We start from the raw sequence: 20,110 nt of genomic DNA on the forward strand, positions 1-20,110 counted from the left end.
CACAATATATTGGTTATGAACTGTAGATTAAAACTGAATAAACTGCAAAAAGGTGGGAATTTAAGGAGATGGGACATGGATAAACTGACTAAACCAGAGGTTGTACAGAGTTTCAGGGAAAGCGTAACAAATGGCAGGCATGGGGGAAAGAAATACAGTAGAAGAAGAATGGGTAGCTTTGATGGATGAAGTAGTGAAGGTAGCAGAGGATAAAGTAGGTAAAAATACGAGGGCTAGTAGAATTCCTTGGGTAACTGAAGAAATATTTAGTTGATGAAAGGAGAAAATATAAAAATGCACTAAATGAAGCAGGCAAAAAGGAATACAAACGTCTCAAAAATGAGATCGACAGGAAGTACAAAATGGCTAAGCAGACATGGCTAGAGGATAAATGTAAGGATGTACAGGCTTATCTCACTAGGGGTAAGATAGATACCGCCTACAGGAAAATTAAAGAGACCTTTGGAGAAAAGAGAGCCACTAGTATAATTATTAAGAGCTCAGATGGAAACCCAGTTCTAAGCAAAGAAGGGAAAGCAGAAAGGTAGAAGGAGTATATTGAGGGTCTATACAAGGGCGATGTACTTGAGGACAATATTTTGGAAATGGAAGAGGATGTAGATGAGGATGAAACGGGAGATTTGATAGTGCGTGAAGAGTTTGACTGATCAATAAAAGACCTGACTCGAAACAAGGCCCCGGGAATAGACAACATTCCATTAGAACTACTGACGGCCTTGGGAGAGAGAGTCCTGACAAAACTCTACCACCTGGTGAGCAAGATGTATGAGACAGGCGAAATACCGTCAGACTTCAAGAAGAATATAATAATTCCAATCCCAAAGAAAGCAGGTGTTGACAGATGTGAAAATTACCGAACTATCAGTTTAATAAGTCACGGCTGCTAAATACTAACGCGAATTCTTTACAGACGAATGGAAAAACTAGTAGAAGCCGACCTAGGGGAAGATCAGTTTGGATTCCGTAGAAATATTGGAACACGTGAGGCAATACTGACCCTACGACTTATCTTAGAAGCTAGATTAAGGAAAGACAAACCTACGTCTCTAGCATTTGTAGACTTAGAGAAAGCTTTTGACAATATTGACTGGAATACTCTCTTTCAAATTCTGAAGGTGGCGGGGGTAAAATATAGGGAGCGAAAGGCTATTTACAATTTGTAAAGAAACCAAATGGCAGTTATAAGAGTTGAGGGACATGAAAGGGAAGCAGTTGTTGAGAAGAGAGTGAGACGGGTTTGTAGCCTCTCCCCGATGTTACTCAATCTGTATATTGAGCAAGCAGTGAAGGAAACAAAAGAAAAGTTCGGAATAGGTATGTAATTCTGTCAGAGACAGCAAAGGACTTGGAAGAGCAGTTGAACAGAATGGATAGTGTCTTGAAAGGAGGATATAAGATGAACATCAACAAAAGCAAAACGCAGATAATGGAATGTAGTCGAATTAAGTCGGATGATGCTGAGGGTATTAGATTAGGAAATGAGACACTTAAAGTAGTAAAGGAGGTTTACTAATTGGGGAGCAAAATAACTGATGATGGTCGAAGTAGAGAGGATATAAAATGATGATTGGCAATGGGAAGGAAAGAGTTTCTGAAGAAGAGAAATTTGTTAACATCGAGTATAGATTTAAGTGTCAGGAAGTCGTTTCTGAAAGTATTTGTATGGAGTGTAGCCATGTATGGAAGTGAAACATGGACGATACATAGTTTAGACAAGAATAGAATAGAAGCTTTCGAAATGTGGTGCTACAGAAAAATGCTGAAGATTAGATGGGTGGATCACATTACTAATGAGGAGGTATTGAATAGGATTGGGGATGAGAGAAGTTTGTGGCACAACTAGACTAGAAGAAGGGATCGGTTGGTAGGACATGTTCTGAGGCATCAAGGGGTCACCAATTTAGTATTGGAGGGTAGCGTGGAGGGTAAAAATCGTAGAGGGAGACCAAGAGATGAATACACCAAGCAGATTTAGAAGGATGTAAGTTGCAGTAGGTACTGGGAGATGAAGAAGCTTGCACAGGATAGAGTAGCATGGAGAGCTGCATCGACCCAGTCTCAGGACTGAAGACCACAACAACCACAATGGGTTCTTACTTACATGTGTATGCTGAATCATTCCCTGAAAGTAGCCTCTTGAACAGCATGTTCACAAAACCTGTGACGCTATGCGGTAAGAGACCGGAACGTGCGAAAGAGTGCAGCAATCCATGATGCGACGTGTGAATGCGCGCACTGCATCTCATGGAGGGCATTTTAATATTGGTTGAAACGTGGCTGCGATGTAGTACTGTACCTTGTTCCGAGACAAGTAGTTGTCGTTGCGCGCACACCGTCCATTTCCGGACCCATGTTCAAAGGACCTGTTTTCCTCCAATCCCAGTCAGGATTCCGTCCCTGCGATTTGTCGGTTTTTTTACTGTTCACTATGTATAGCATTTTTATGACACATGGTTTTAAAAAATGTCGGTGGTAATTAAGAAATAGATGTAGCCTGACCTCCAACGTGGTCAATAAATCTGTGGATAATTCCTAAAACAGAAACTAAATCAAAAACCTGAACTATAAGCGGAAAGATGGTAAAGTATTTACAAGTTAAACATCGATAAAGAAAGTGACGTATAATTACAAGTAGTCCAAAATTATGTGTTCTGTCAGATGAGAATAAAATTTACGTATAAGTTTAGGATTTATCTTACAACAGGGTTTTAATTTCGAGCAGTGGATTTTGAATAGCTGCAGCGGTCTCAGTTGATCTCGGATATATTAGAGCAGCAGCCAGGTGAATAGAACTTTATAACAATATTTGTATCTTACTACATGAGGATGGGTCTGTATGCTGATTCATCGGTTTTGAGTCGAGTGCCACCATGAAACATCTAAAAAGCTGCAGTAAATTTATAAAACAACAAATGAACGTTTATCAGACAGCCAGGATATATTTTAATATATTGATGCCCATTCTATCCAGCTATAATTTTAACAATATAATAAAAACAATATAGACGGTGTACCATACCTTATTAAAAAGAAATATGGTCATCCTCAGACGTTACACACTTTGTATTTGGAGTAACTTAAAAGATGTTACAGGACACACGAAGATAAACATAACAGTAAAAAACTACATAAATAGAATAAAAGTAAACAAGGGATTGCTGACTACAGGAGTTGGTGCATGGGGCACAAACTGCTTTTGGCGAGTATGAAGAGGAACTGCTGCCTGACCCACAGTTGCCGTCACATAAATAGCGAGAGCTCCGCACTTAAAATCTTAAAATCTAGCATTACGTTAGCGATAGTCAATGGCTGTGAAATACGAATAAAATCAGTATTCAATAAAACACCATTTATAAGAAGCATAAAAAATAAGCCCTTAAAATTCGACCTAGACCCAAAATTCCCCCAATTGGGCTTTGTTAGTAACGTATGTTGTGCAAAGGTTACTTACAAGACGCCACCAGTAACCGTTAGAAACCGTATGAAGAGCGATATTTTCTGATTTCTAGGCAAAGCTACAGAAATGTGAGTTATAAATTTTTACTCCGAATGTAATCATTATTATGTACAAAAAAGGTAATACGTGCCGTAGGTACAGTGAGTCATTGAGAACAACATCAACGAATCTAAAAAAGCGTCACTGGAACTGTTTTCACTGTATGTAATGCATTTATTATCTGTCTCCTATGGAGTGATAATTACGCTCCGACTGAACATCTGTAAGTCGCACTTCACTAATTTTGAGTGGAAATCGGACCATATGGATCTTCATAACATTTCTATGGATAATGATGTCTTGCTTCTACGCTGTCTTTGGTCTGCTGTAAGTCATACTTTACTAATTTTGAGGGAAATTGGACCATATCGATCTTAATTCCATTTCTGAGGGTACTGGTGGCGTGCCTTTACGCTCTCTTTGGTCTACAGGTGTCACATGCCACTCCCAATGGAGGAGATCTAGCATCTATTTTAATATGAATACCTTATTTGATGCTGGCAACAATCAGAGCAAAATGCTTCGGACCTTTGGAGGTGGAGTCCCACCTCTAATTGACAAACCAGGGACTCCTAAGATACGACTCGGTAAGCGAATGGTAACGAGATGGGGAGCTATTAATATCAATGGGGGCTACTCTGGGAAGAAGGTAGAGGTGGCAGAGGCTGCAAGTAAAATGGGGTTGGACGTTTTAGCTGTTAGTGACATTCGGGTAAGAGGTGAGAAAGAAGAGGAAGTGGGAGAATACAAGATCTACCTGCCAGGAGTCAAAGCAGGAATAGCACAATGGGGTGTAGGGCTTTTCATCAGGAAAGAAATGGAACCCAGCGTAGTTGCAATAAGGTATGTAAACGAACGACTGATGTGGATAGATTTGACAGTATCTAGCAAGAAAATTAGGATTGTGTCAGTATATTCGCATTGTGAAGGGACAGATGAAGATAAGATGGATAGTTTTTATGACACACTCAGTGATGTAGTTGTTATAGTAAAGGACAAGGACAGTGTTCTGCTCATGGGTGATTTTAATGCCAGGATTGGAAATCGAACAGAAGGGTATGAAAAGGTTATCGGTAGATTTGGAGAGGATATGGAGGCCAACAGGAACGGGAAACAACTCTAGGATTTCTGTGTCAGTATGGGCTTAGTAATCACAAACTCCTTTTTTAAACATAAGAACATTCACCGGTATACTTGGAAGGCAGGGGAATCAGATAGGTCATTGACTATATAATAACAGATCAGGAATTCAAGAAGGCTGTGAGGGACACACGTGTATTCAGGGGATTCTTTGATGACACTGATCACTATTTAATCAGCAGTGAAATTGGTATTGTGAGGCCGAAAGTGCAGGAGGTCAGGTCCATGTGTAGGAGGATAAGAGTGGAGAACCTTCAGGGTAAGGAAATCAGACACAAGTACATAACAGTGATCTCAGAAAGGTACCAGTTAGTTGAATGTAGTCAATTGCAGTCACTGGAAAAGGAATGGACAAGGTACAGGGACACAGTACTAGAAGTGGCCAAAGAATGTCTTGGAACAGTAGTGTGTAAAGGTAGGATGAAGCAAAACAGCTTGGTGGAATGACACAGTCAAGGCAGCCTGTAAAATGAAAAAGAAGGCATATCAAAAATGGCTACATACTAGAACTCAGGTAGACAGAGAAAGTTATGTTGAAGAAAGAAACAAAGCCAAACAGATAATTACAGCATCCAAGAAGAAATCTTGGGAAGACTTTGGAAACAGGTAGGAGACCTTGGGTCAAGCTGCTGTAAAACCATTCTGGAGTGTAATTAGCAGCCTTCGAAAGGGAAGTAAGAAGGAAATGACAAGCATTTTGGACTGGTCAGGAAAACTGCTGGTGAATCCTGTTGATGCCTTGGGCAGATGGAGGGAATATTTTGAAGAGTTGCTCAATGTAGGTGAAAATACGATCAGTAATGTTTCAGATTTCGATGTACAATGATGATGGCTTGATGATGGAAACAGGATCACGTTTGAGGAAATGGAGAAAATGGTCAATAGATTGCAGTGCAATAAAGCGGCTGGGGTGGATGAAATTAAGTCGGAATTCATCAAATACAGTGGAATGTCAGGTCTTAAATGGCTACACAGGATAATTGAAATGGCGTGGGAGTCGGGACAGGTTCCATCAGACTGGACGAAAGCAGTAATCACACCAATCTCTAAACATGGAAACAGAAAAGATTGTAACAACTACAGAGGTATCTCTTTGATCAGCGTTGTGGGTTAAAATCTTCTCAGGTATTGTTGAAAGGAAAGTGCGAGTATTAGTTGAGGACAAATTGGATGAAAATCAGTGTGGGTTTAGGCCTCTTAGAGGTTTTCAGAACCAGATCTTTAGCTTACGACAAATAATGGAGAAGTGTGACGAGTGGAACAGGGAACTGTATCTATGTTTTATAGATCTAGAAAAGGCATATGACAGGGTTCCTAGGAGGAAGGTATTGTCTGTTCTACGTGATTATGGAATAGGAGGCAAACTTTTGCAAGCAATTAAAGGTCTTTACGTAGATAGTCAGGCAGCAGTTAGAGTTGACGATAAATTGAGTCCATGGTTCAGAGTAAAGGGGTAAGACACTGTTGTTCATATTATTTATGGATCATATGTTGAAAACAATACACTGGCTGGGTGAGATTAAGATAGGTGAACACAAAATAAGCAGTCTCGCATATGCGGATGACTTAATTGTGATGGTAGATTCTATTGAAAGTTTGTAAAGTAATATTTCAGAGCTAGATCAGAAATGTAAGGACTATGGTATGAAGATTAGCATCTCCAAAACAAAAGTAATGTCAGTGGGAAAGAGATATAAACGGATTGAGTGCCAAATAGAAGGAACAAAGTTAGATCAGGTGGACGGTTTCAAGTACTTAGGCTGCATATTCTCACAGGATGGCAACATAGTGAAAGAAGTGGAAGCGAGGTGTAGCAAAGCTAATGCAGTGAGCGCTCAGCTACGATCTACTCTCTTCTGCAAGAAGGAAGTCAGTTCCAAGACTAAGTTATCTGTGCACCGTTCAAACCTTCGACCAACTTTGTTGTATTGGAGCGAAAGCTGGGTGGATTCAGGTTACCTTATTAATAAGGTTGAGGTTACGGATATGAAAGTAGCTAGGATGATTGCAGGTACTAGTATATGGGAACAATGGCAGGAGGGTGTGCACAGTGAGGAAATCAAAGAAAAACTGGGAATGAACTCTATAGATGTAGCAGTCAGGGCGAACAGGATTAGATGGTGGGGTCATGTTACATGCATGGGAGAAGCAAGGTTACCCAAGAGACTCATGGGTTCAGCAGTAGAGGGTAGGAGGAGTCGGGGTAGACCAAGGAGAAGCTACCTGGATCCGGTTAAGAATGATTTTGAAGGAATAGGATTAACATCAGAAGAGGCACCAATGTTAGCACTGAATAGGGGATCATGGAGGAATTTTATAAGGGGGGCTATGCTCCGGACTGAACGCTGAAAGGTATCTGTCTTAAATGATGATGATGATGATACCTTATTTCTTACTGTTCTTGTGTACTTTCCTTATATTTTTCAACGTCACTGCTACTTTGCATCATTGATACTGTTCCTATTGTATCTAACGCATTTACTACCTTTCGTGTGTAATGATGACTACGTTCCATATCTAAACCTGTAAGCCACATTCTGTATCTGTGACTGGAAATCGGCGTTTCTCGATCTTCAAACCTTATCTCTGGTTCCTGGTGTAGGGCATTTTGGCTCTAGTTCGAATTTTAATGGTTTATTTATTTGTTACGCTTCTTTTACGTGATCTTTTATTACATTTTATGCAAATTTATCTCTATAAATACATAACTATGGTCGAGATCCAAATATTTCAGACATACAATTGTATTTTAATGATTTTATTCGTATTTGACGGCCATTGGCTATCACTGACGTGATGCTGGAGACGGTTGGCGGAGCTCCCACCAATTATGCGGCAGCAGCCGCACGACATTCAGCAGATGGTTTTCGTACTTCATGCCACCAACTCCAGCAGGCAGCATGGTTTTATCTTCCCTTATATGGCAGGTATATACTCTTTTACTGTTGTATTTGTCTTGCTTCCTCTAACAGTTCTCATATTGCTCCATTTACAGAGTATCCGGCGGTCTGAGGACGATCTGATATTGCTCGAAACCGGTTAGCTATTTTTCAAAATAAAATAGGTCTAGGTTGTTTTTACCATACGCTGACCGTAAAAAATCGCAACATCAAGGAGGAGTTCTGCGCGTAAATGAAAGTTTAGTGTCTTTCTATATCTGTCATATGGTGTCCACCACAATTTCGCGCCAGTCGCACAAGACTGCGCTAGTAGCGCCGCTATCAGAATGCCAATAAGGTAAAGGTTGTTTTCGTTAGTTACTTTTGAAATTGGCCGTGGTGAGTTGATGTTAGTGAAGATTGATTTTAAGGTGACAATGACGCTGTTATCAACACGACACTGAGTTTGAACAAGGTCGTGTAATAGGGCTACGAGAAGGATGTTCCTTCTGCGATACTACAGAAAGATTTGGCCGTAATGTAGCCACAGCAAATGATTGCAGGTATCCATCCTGGAATCGAGAATCTCGACGATTTTTGCCTTTTATCGATAGTGATACAGGCATGATATACGTGTTCCCACTGCTGAGAAACAGATGTCTTAAAAGGACAGAAAGACAGTCGGAAAACAAGTGGAAAAAAAGAAATACTTCTTCATGTGACACAATTATAAATTAACATTTTTCGAATTTTTTTCCTTTATTTGCACTGTGAGACCTTGCTTCTTGCCAAAATTTACCTTTCTAGCTCAACGTGAAGTACCCTACAAGTTTTTATGAGTAAGTTTGCCGGTATTAAAGTAAGTGACATATATGCCTATCTTTTAACTACATTGGCTTAAAAGCGTCAGTTTCTTGAACCGCCATGGGAGTATAGGCCTTATTATACGACATAAATTTCAACTTGTCATTTCTACCGGTTCCTGAAAGAAAGCCACTTAACAGACGGATGGATAGACTGATAGTCAGATGACTGCCCTCCAATACTAAATAGGTGATCCCTTGATGCCTCAGAATATGCCCTACCAAACGATCCCTTCCTCTAGTCCAGTTGAGCCACAAATTTCTCTTCTCTCCAATTCTACTCAATACCTCCTCATTAGTTATGCGATCTACCCATCTACTCTTCAGCATTCTTCTGTAGCACCACATTTTTAAGGCTTCTATTCTCTTCTTGTCCAAACTATTTATCGTCCATGTTTCACTTCCATACATGGCCACACTCCATACAAATACTTCCAGAAATGACTTCCTGACACTTAAATCTATATTCGATATTAACAAATTTCTCTTCCTCAGAAACGCTTTCCTTTCCATTGCCAGTCTACATTTTATATCCTCTCTACTTCGACCATCATCAGTTACTTTGCTCCCCAAATAGCAAAACTCCTTTACTACTTTAAGTGTCTCATTTCCTAATCTAATTCCCTCAGCATCACCCGACTTATTGGACCAAAAAATGAAGAATATCAACAACAAGAGGGACTTCAAGTAGAGGCGATTGATATTGGAAGTAGACAATGAAGTGAGACAGTAGGAAGACAGGGGAAAAATGTGCAATTCGAAAACTTGAAGGATACAAATTTTAACTGGGTTCTCTTCTTTCGAGCGGTGTACTTTCGAGCTTGGGAGCAGTTAGCGAGAGATCATCAAGCCTCTGCGATACTACAAAACCCATCACGACTGTCGTATGTGTTTTCGAGGTTATCATTGTGCTCATGTGTGCTTTATGTATTTCAACCCGCCAACATGAGCCGTCTGAGCTACTCATCAATGTGTATCGATGTTCCTGTTCCAACCTGCATTGTGTGAGAGAGTTACGCAGTTACCATCATCACTGTACAGTACCTAGAGAATTAACTGGTCCATGCTTGTGGAAATCAATTGTGACAGATTACATTTCTGATGTAGAATATGAGTATCTGAAGAATATCTATGACGTTATTCCAGCCTGCCATTATGACCAGAGAAAATGTTACTGCCTGCGTGCATCAACACAAAGATTTCAAAAGAACCTGTTTCCCACATTATATGATAAAAAACTCTGTGTCTGAAGAATAATATTATTGAAATCAAATTCATCGGATGTTTTCTTTCCGTCAAGCTCCTTCGTTGAAAATATGTTTCTACAGCTGAGACACAGACGAGTGGTAAAACCGAGTTTGTAATGAATATTTTCAAACTTACGAATAACAGTGTTATTGGCAAAATTATGCAGTATGTGTGAAAAGTGACATGAAGCTCGTAGCATATTGAGAAGGTAGATATGGAGCTGCTGATATGATTACGAGACTGAATTTCAAGCGCAATGTTGTATCTAAGGTAAGTTAAGTAGACTTCACTTTGTCTGTGACAAATCTATCGCTAGATGAAGGGCTGTTTTAGACATTTATGTGACCTCTGTCGTAGACTTCCATTGTGGATATATGTTTTGAAGAACATTAGAGAAAAATATTAAAATGAATGAAGCCGACATGGATAGCTTAATATATAATGCAACTATATCAATATTTATGATGTAATTAAAAGTGATGTGCAGTTGTGATCTGGCACTTTGGGATGGTTCCATAATAAAATTTATAACATTTCATTTGCCAATAATAAGAGCGTAGGTTTGTTGTGCGATGAATTACTGATGTCAGTTATCACAGAATTCATGGGGGTGAGAGCAAAAATGTCAGCTCTCGAAACTAAAGACAGAAAATGCTTATCAAGTAAGGAATTAAGCGTTGATGACTACCGATGATGTGGTTTCAGTTCGAAGGTCTATTTGATGTAGCTGTCCATGCTCCCCTATCCTTTGCAAGCCTCTTCATCTCCGAATAATCTGCTTACTTTACTCGTCTCTTGGTCTCTATGATGGCTACCCCCTCTACTTCCCACCAAAACTAAATTGGCTATCCCTTAATATCTCACAACGTGTCCTTTCAAACGATCACTTCTTTTAGTCAACCTGTGCCACAAGTTTCTATGCTCAATTTCCCTTCTCCCCAATTTTATTCGGTTCCTCATTAGTTACGTGATTCACCATCTGATCTTCGGCATTCTTCCACATTTCAAAAGCTTCTCTACTTTTCTTGTCTAACGTGTTTGTAGTCCGTGTTTCACTTCCATACATGGCTACATTCCAAATACCTCCAGAAAAGGCATACCAACACTTAAGTCTATAGCTGCTGCTAATAAATTTCTCTTCTTCCTAAACGCTTTACTTGTCATTGCCAGTCTACCTTTTACATATTCTCTCTCTCGACCCTCATTGTTATTTTACCACCCAAGAAGCAAAATTCATCTACTACATTTCGTGTGTTGTTTCCTAACCTGATTTCCTCACCATCACATGGTTTATTTCGATTACAGTCCGTCTATTACCCTTGTTTTGCTTTCGTTGATGTTCGTATTATACCCTCCTTTCAAAACACGGTCTATTCCGTCCAACTGATCTTCCAAGTCCTTTGCTGTCTCTTACAGAATTACAATGTCATCGGCAAACCTCCAAGTTTTCATTTCTTCTCCCTGAACTTTAAATACTGCTGCAAATTTTTCTATTATTACCTTTACTGCTTGCACAGTGTAGAGTACGAAAAACTTCGAGGATAGGCTGCGAGCCTTCTCTCTCCCTTCTCAACCACTGTTTCCCCTTCTCTCACTTCTCAACCACAGTTTCAACTCGAGTCTTTATAACTGCTGTCTGGTTTCTGTAGAGGTTGTAGATTGCCTTCCACTCCCAAAATTTTACCCCTGCTCTCTTCAGAATTTCAAAGAGAGTATTCCAGTCAACATTGTCAAAAGCTTTCTATAAGGCTAAAAGTGCTATAAATGATGGTTTGCCTTTGTCTAAGATGACTCGTAGGGTCAGTATTAACTCGCATATTCCTACAGTTCTCCAAAATACGATTTTCTCCAAGAACGATGTTGTCAACGCGACTGCTCAGTGTATAATTCGACCCAGCTTAGAGTTTCCACGATAAAGCTTTGCATAGGACGATAAAGGCTTCATACTCGAAGATAGAGCGAGCACCATTGAGTGAGGCCGTTTCCGACAAGACGTGACTAGTCACTAGCTGTGCGCACATCAGGAGGTGAGTTAAGATTGATTTTTCAGTAAAATACTGGTCGTAAATGTAATGTACTGGAAATGTAATCTATGTGTTATTGTATAGGAGTACGTAGAAAACATGGAAACTTAAACTACAACCTACATGTGAAGATAATGTAATGTATTGAAATTGTTACCCATATGTTGCAGATATATCTGGTTATTAAAATATAGCTGAGTTGTTATAATGAATTCTTCTTATTACCTACCTCAACAAGAACTGCCTGGAAAATATTTTTGACATTTCACTTTAAACTACTATTAATTTTCGATAAGCATTATTTCCACTTAATACACAGTCTCAATTTAACTGAAAATTAACAGGCCATACAAATCACACATTGCTGGGCACAATATGTGGATCAAACAATTATCACATTACTTAGGAATATTACTTACATGTCATTAAGTGTGCGGCATGCTTAAGTGTCATGTCAACGACTACTTAAAGTATATATGGTCTTATAGACTAATAGTCGTATTACAAGATTAGAGTACAAGTTAAAGATACATAATGCGACTGACTTTGTGCTCTTCAAATGAACATTAAAAAATAGTAATGCGTGATAGACAATATATACATTTCGATGACCTGTTTTCATCACGTCCATACATCAACTGACATTAACATTTCTCAAAACAACGACAGGAATAGGTGTAAGGCGATACCACTATGTGAACTGCATTTTCTTCGGATTACCAAAGCCTCTTCCAGGAAAGGCAACGGGGATTATTTATTGACCTAAGTGACTGACGTATCTTTGTAACATATGCTCATAAAATCTCTTTACACAAATTCTTCGTTCTCAAAATATAAACATAATGATCTTTGGATGCATAACAAAACATGATCCGAAAAGGTAATAGCACAGATTCACTAATATAAGATCGTAATCACCTGTTTTCTGGAAATTTGTATTAAAGAAAGCACACACATGCAGCAGTGTTCGAGTCCCACGTGAAACGCAGGCAACACCACAAAATCCCTGGCCTCAGGACACTCACTTCCACACATTCCCAAACCACAACTGTGGCTACAATATGTACATTTCATGTCATTGTGGCTGTTCTTATTAATTTATTATATTAACCAGTTTTCGGCATACAAGGCCATCATAAGACCTTAACTGATATATCGTCATCAACGAGGATATAATAACGCCGAAGACCACTGCTAATGTATTCTTCATAGAGGGATGTTTCTACAGACTAAATGCCATATTTGACAGTACAATGGTAACGTAATTCAAAGAGTTGAAGTTAAAAAGTAAATAGGCTATAAATGTGGAGGAAAGAAGCTGCAACAACATAAACAGTCAACATTGTGTGTGTGTGTGTGTGTGTGTGTGTGTGAAGAGGAGGAACCTTTGCTCATTATTAAGGAATTACTGAAATCGTAAATTTTGGGAATCACAAAGTGGAACTTTCGCGAAATGATGAATAGCGTGGAGTATATAGATCTAGATGACGTATGAATTAACACCAAAGATAAGACGAATGAAGTAGCAATGAATAGGAATAATGGGAACAAATGGTCGAGGGTGTAAAGAAAAGAATTCCTTGGAAGTAAATGGCAACATAACTTTGTTTCAAGTTGCTCATAAAACTATATCGACTGTCGAAGTACATGGTGAACGGCAGTTTTTACTTTCAGTTTACACAAAACGAAAGCTATTCCGGTACATATTTATCAACTGGTATTTTAACACCATCTGTTTCTTTTATTAACAATATCTATGGATTTAGCTAATTTGTTAATCAAATAGCTCATTCAGTAGCAGTAAATGAGCTAATAACACAGTCAAATGAATTTGTTTGTATATCCATGATTGTAATTATAGTTCAGGTAAGGTAATTAACATTTCATTTCAGTTAGCATACAGTTTATTTCAAAGTCAACCAGCTAGGACATCTTACAGCACGCTGTTAAATATCCATGTAACTAATCTTAAAAAATGGAATAATACACCTGTGAAGTGTATGTCCCATTAGCACTTCCAAACTTACGTGATTGTTGAGATCAGGCCGAACAATGCAATCACAGTAACTGAGTGCATGGTAAGTAACGAAACCCTTTAAAATTGGCTTAAAATGAAACTTGTTTAATGTTCTTGGCCATTGAATGGTCTATGCGAACACTTGCGTTACTGAGATCGACAACTGCGCCAAATATTTGGTCGATTGTGATTGGTAGCTCACTCTTTGAATTAACTGAAAGCATAAATAATTGTTACAGCTCCATGTGGAGTTGTTAGATCTCCATATGCATATTAACTCCATTAATTACAATGCCTTATCGTCAGTTAAGGTTTTGACTATACCATGTTTGGAGCCATGGTGAAAGTAGTATGTGACACTATTTCTAAAACGTACAAATGTAGTCTTTGGTAACTGAGTAAATTACACTCGTCGAAGCTTACTGAGTAAATTACACTCGTCGAAGCTTTATTTGAATCAATTGATGTAAACCGAATCAATTTTCTGGTTAAAACCCTCGTAACATCCCAGACAAAGTAAACCAATGTTAACGTTCCTATTGCTACCAAATAAGAAGTAAGTCGGATGGAAATACCCTCAAAATAGATATCCATATTCTAGACCTACAAACATAGAGAGGAAAGAAAACAGTTTGACTAATTGTGGCATTTCGCCACAACAAATATATGATACTATTTGCAGTAACATTTGAATACCACCTTTTGCATGACACAGTATTTTCCGCTAGGGTCTCCATTGTGAAGATACGATGTAACATGTGGACTGTCGCTGTGGCCTGAGATGAATTATAATTGTTAAAAAAATATTTTCTGTCATCAATCGTTTCGCTGAATATATGCTGTTCTCCGATTCTTCAGTCTTTTTATATCTACTACACTCTGCTTGTACGACAATACTTCTTTTTTTCTTTCGATTCTTATCGTCGTTGAGACCACATCGAGTGAACTTAACTTTCATCATTTCATGGGCTTGCATTTTAATCATTCAGTATTTTGTTAGATTTTTAACTTCATCGGACTTCTATGGGAGTTCAACATTACGTTGACATCGAGGTCATTAGAGTGCATCAAACTTTTTTCTGAGTCCTGTCTATTTTTCAGTAGCATTTCGGGAAAACATAAAACACATCTCCAGTCTCCAAGAAATGTTCTCTTTCTTCCAACTGAACAAAGGTTTTCGATCTTCTACTGGTAGGTTCAAGTAGTCACTTTTTTACTTTGCTGTAGTTAGATTCAACATCCTATTTGCTCCAGCCATTCTTCTGTGAGACACTAGGTCTTCCTATAAAATTTACTCTTTATACAGCTCACGATCATGTTGTTTCAAAGTTTTAATATTCTTCCATTCTCATCTAGCATTTTACAGTATCTTTTTTTTGTCGACAAGCAGAATATTTTCTTTTATAGCCATAAATTTTACATCTCAGTTTCCTCCGTATCCATTTAAACCCATCTTTTTGTACTTAGTTCAATATATATTGCCATCTACTATCGTCTACTAATGTAACAGGAAACATCAATATAGGTAGAGTAATTCTGGACTATTACGAGCAATGATACCTAAAAACTTGACTATACCCTTTAGATTTCATTACATTAATTTATGCACCTGAATAAAGTGTTAACGATTATAGTTTTACTCAATAACCGAAGGTTGTGGATTGCGCAAAGATTTGCGTTTTACAAATAATATCAAATACTGTTTTCACCATTCATTAATTAGACTGTTAACCGCTACACTAGACTGTTTCCAGTTCGTTTAATCTGTCTTAGATATTCAATTTCCTGTGTTATCGATCGCTCTTTTACCTGGGTTTGTCTAAAAGAAGACAATTGCGTTTGCAACACTTCTATTAAAAGTGTCTTGTGTTCCTTCAAGATATTAGAAAATTTGTCCTACAAGAACTTTTTCATGTGATAAATGATAAACCAGTGAACAACAACCGATGAGCAATCTTACTTGCCCGAGGCTCTAGTGAAGTTATACATTCTGTCGTATGTTTTACACCTACATCATCCTGAGGTGTCTGGCCAGCAGTCGCGTTGCGAAGATTTATTCGGAAAATTCACATCCAGGACGAGGAAGATGCTGGTAATTTAGTATTGATAGGGTAAAAATTGTTGTTTTGCCACAAATTTTCTTTTTGGAGAAACAGCAGAAGGTTTTTCGTTTATGAGTGGATCAGAACTGTAACCACTATACTATATTTACTTTAAAACAGTATCACTGATACATGTTTCCTGGTTTAACTTTCGTAACAAATTTTTTCTTTATGAAGTGTTATTCATATCTCAAGAGCTTATCTAGATCTAAAATTAGACTTACTCTAGAATATCTGGTGACACTGTAAATGTATCAGGTATATGTTTTAAGATTTGTACAATATCCAGAAATTTGACCCGTTAGTATACGCTTGTTTTTATCATTTGATGCCTTATTATACATTTCCCAACCAACTTCAGATATTAATCCAGTTTTACCCTGTAATCTCATTCGCTTGAAACACAAAGATGTACACTGTGACTCCACTATATTCACAGACAGATAACGTATTTCTCGAAGAACAACAAAAGTCCTTGAATGTCAACTATATTAACTTCTTCCGATCAAATAGTCTGCCTTCCACCAGGACGACGACGTACTAAGAAGATCTGCAAGGCAGTTAAAGTTCTCCTTACCTTACGATGTTTTCCTCCTAGCGGCTGTTTACAACGTTCCTCTACTGACGCTGTTTGCGCATGAGCAGGAATTACTCGGTTATACCAGGACACTCTACGAAATTGCGTCCGTAGCGACGCTCCGGTTATTTGTAGCTCTTCAAATATTGACGACTCGCCGACCTCTTCTCCGGCAGTCTCAAGAACAGTATTAAACGCAATACACATATCTGAGACATAATTTACGTGCCTCTGCTACATAAAAATCTTTTCCACTTGAATTACTCGTCTGGTTGAAATACTTGCTCTAGGAAAGTCCAGTCTCGAGGAATAATAATAATAACCGTGTTGTGTTACCTAAAACTATGTCTGACGTGTCAATATGGTCAAAGGAATATTCCCTGTGAAGATATTACCTGCATTACAGATGCGTCAATGGAGACACGTCTGATGGAGTCTGAAACGAACAATTATCATCACGATTACTGTTGTCGCTTAATCATAAAAGTGGTTTGAAGTGCATATAGTTATCAATGTAGAAGAGTGCTAGATATTAAAGACGTCGTTTTGATTTGACAGTATAAAGTTTTTCTAAAAATATAAGTAATCCTGTACTTGGTTTATTCTTGGTTAGGAACTTCCTCATCAAAAAGTTACTTCAGAACTCAATCGGTTTTAAATCCATTCTAATTAATTTTCCAAAACACTGGCACTAAAGCTCAGATTATAGTACTTGGGTAACTAACTTGTTTCAGGCAGTATGAATGAAAGTCGAATAAAACAATTTGTCTCTGTCAGTCACTTTTCATTTTTCCCACGACGCTTTTCGAGATTTCGTCTGTAAGTAACTCCATCACCATATCAGATGTGTAATCTTAGTGCCATATGACAATAACAGGTGCCTGTTATACTTTCTGTAGCAAAATGAAATCAAAACAAACAACTAGCTGCAACCAGTTGGTACGCATGTTACAAGATATCGCTGTTTTCAACCTGGAAAAGAGAGTATAAACTCACGAAACACGTCGTGAGCGAAAATAAAACGTCCCTGACACAGATAAATACTTTCATTTTAAGTTTTATTGTCGAAAGATTCTCAATTTTCCTTAAAAAGCAGTCGAAGATCGCCGACATAACGTACAGCAGTATGAATGAGATGAGTCACAGTACACATACTGTGCGATCCATATAAAATTGAACTACTTTAATGAGTCATATCATTTGAAGCAATAATTGATTGCGTTTGCTACTTTGGGGGATGATAATATACAATTTGGAGATTAAATACATAGATACGAAGTCTTCACAGCAAATGTAGGAAGAGCGCTCCTTCAGTATCCATGTACAGTTGTACTCATTTCGCCGCATTCATCTAAATTCTGTGAAGTATAACCTCGCCAATGTTGCTTATTTCGTGTGCAATGGCTTCAAAGAGCTCTGCATTTTTGTGGTCGATTCTTGCGCACATGGGTTTTAAGAAACACCACAAACAAAAATTCCCCGGGGCGGAAGGCGGGTTATGTCAGGTGATTAATGGGGGGGGAGGGGGCACAAATTTAATGATATTATTTGGTCACCAATGGAACTGGTTACAAGGTACATGGAAGGGTTGCACGTGTGACACGTTGCTCCATCTTAGTGGAAACAGTATTCTGTATGTTCGACGTCATCCAGTTCCTCCATATATGTATTGAAACTGACCATATAAACTGCAGTGTCTACGGTCGTATCAAAGAAAATGCGCCAACAGTCCTAGAATATGGCACGGCGCACCAAGTTCCAACTTCTTCACCATGCAGTAGAGTTTCGTGGATGATACGGGGTTAACACCAAAACGATATGCTCTGTTTTGTTTCTTGATGTAATCTAACAGTTGGAACCATGACTCATCTGTAAACCAAGTTATGGAGAGAACGTTTCGGTGTTGAATAAGAAGCCCCTGAAACCATCGGCAGTACCGCATTTTTTTCTCATCACCTGTTTCGTGCAATGCCTGTATCAAGTGCACTTTGCGTGATCGCAATGCCGATTTCTTCGCAGCTCGCTGTCATGTGCCGTAAGAAATGCCTGTCTCCTGGCTCAGTCAACACAACATTTTCCTTAGAGAGTTCTCCAAATGTCTTCGAATATTATCAATATCCTCTGCACCTAATTATGGTACTTGTTTACCTCTGTCACTCTTTGTGCACCAGATGTTCCCAGCTTCCTTAAGATAGATAAAATGGTTACCTTTATTGGAACACAGTGAACACTGAATCTATTCCTGAATGCCCGATGTGTTGTAACCAATGAGTCTGTTTTGCAGTACGTTTTCACAAAAAAAAAAAAAAAAAAAAAAAGTTTTCCAAGTGAGTACTGCATGTTTCTGTCGGCTAAAGAATGCGAAAGAATCACTAATTTCCTCGTTACTGTCACAGACTACACAAACCACGACCGTCGAGGCTACGAACGAACTAACAGGACCCGAGGAAGCGTGGCGTTATACCGGACTCATGCGCAGAAACGGCATACAGTTTGCCGACAACGGGCGATACTTCTGACAATCCCAGAGCTATTAAGGTTATTAAAACAACTTTCTGCTTCTACTCGGTTTCCGAGTTCAGGTTACTATGGATCGCCCCAATACATATTTAAAACAGTACAGCTTTGTTCAAACGCGTGACAGAAGTTCTCATCTATTCAGCTGGTGATAAGACAACATGCTGAGTCGAATGTTATATTGTGCTCTGCACCTTTCAGGACCAGATCTCAATTATTAGTTCAAATGGTTCAAATGGCTCTGAGTACTATGGGACTTAAAACATCTGTGATCATCAGTCACCTAGAACTTAGAACTAATTAAACCTAACTAACCTAAGGACATCACACACATCCATGCCCGAGGCAGGATTCGAACCTGCGACCGTAGCGGTCACGAGGTTCCAGACTGAAGCGCCTAGAACCGCACGGCCACACCGGCCGGCTATTAGTACTAGGGCGATCATTTACAACGTATTACCGGAGTAACCTGTGTTTTCATGTTATGCCATAACACAATAATGTCGTCGATCCAATGCTTTCACATTATTTTCCCAATGCCAAGCTATCGTATCCCCGAGGGCGTGTTAATAATTGTTGGGTGGCTGATGTCCAATTTTGTCTGCGGTGGCTTCAAGTACTCAAACGCCTTGGTTTCCACCACCTTCCTTAACGTCTTTGCACCTACCTATGGTAGAGGCAGAAGAAGCACGTATATGGAAAACATAACTGCCTCTTTTGGAGGAAAGAGAAGCACCATTAAGATAGTACAAACTCCAATGACAAACTGGTACTACGCCAAGAAAGGAAGACTGGTATGTTTATAGTATATATATAGAGTGTCTACATAAGAAAAAAGAAATTGAAGATCTTGTTACAGAAAGACACTGGGAAGTAGAAGATAAAATGGGATATGATAGTGTGAGAAGAGCACTTAGACACCTAAGTCGAAACAAGGGTACTGGATGAATATCATGTCTGTGAGAGAGCCAGCTATGACAAAACTACTACTCCTGGAGTTCATGTCATATGAGGCACGCGAAATATCCTCAGACTTCAGGAAGACAGTAGTTGTTCCATTTCCAAAGCAGACAGGTGCTGATATGTTTGCATATTACTGAAGTATCAGTTTATTACGTTGTGTTGGAAAAATAGTGATAAGTAATATTTACAGAAGAATGGAGACCAATCTTGGGTGGATCTTTACGAGTTTTGAATAAATGTGGGAACATGCGGGTCCACACAGT

This window comes from Schistocerca nitens, chromosome 2, assembly GCF_023898315.1.
Source record: "Schistocerca nitens isolate TAMUIC-IGC-003100 chromosome 2, iqSchNite1.1, whole genome shotgun sequence".
Lineage (NCBI taxonomy): Eukaryota > Metazoa > Arthropoda > Insecta > Orthoptera > Acrididae > Schistocerca > Schistocerca nitens.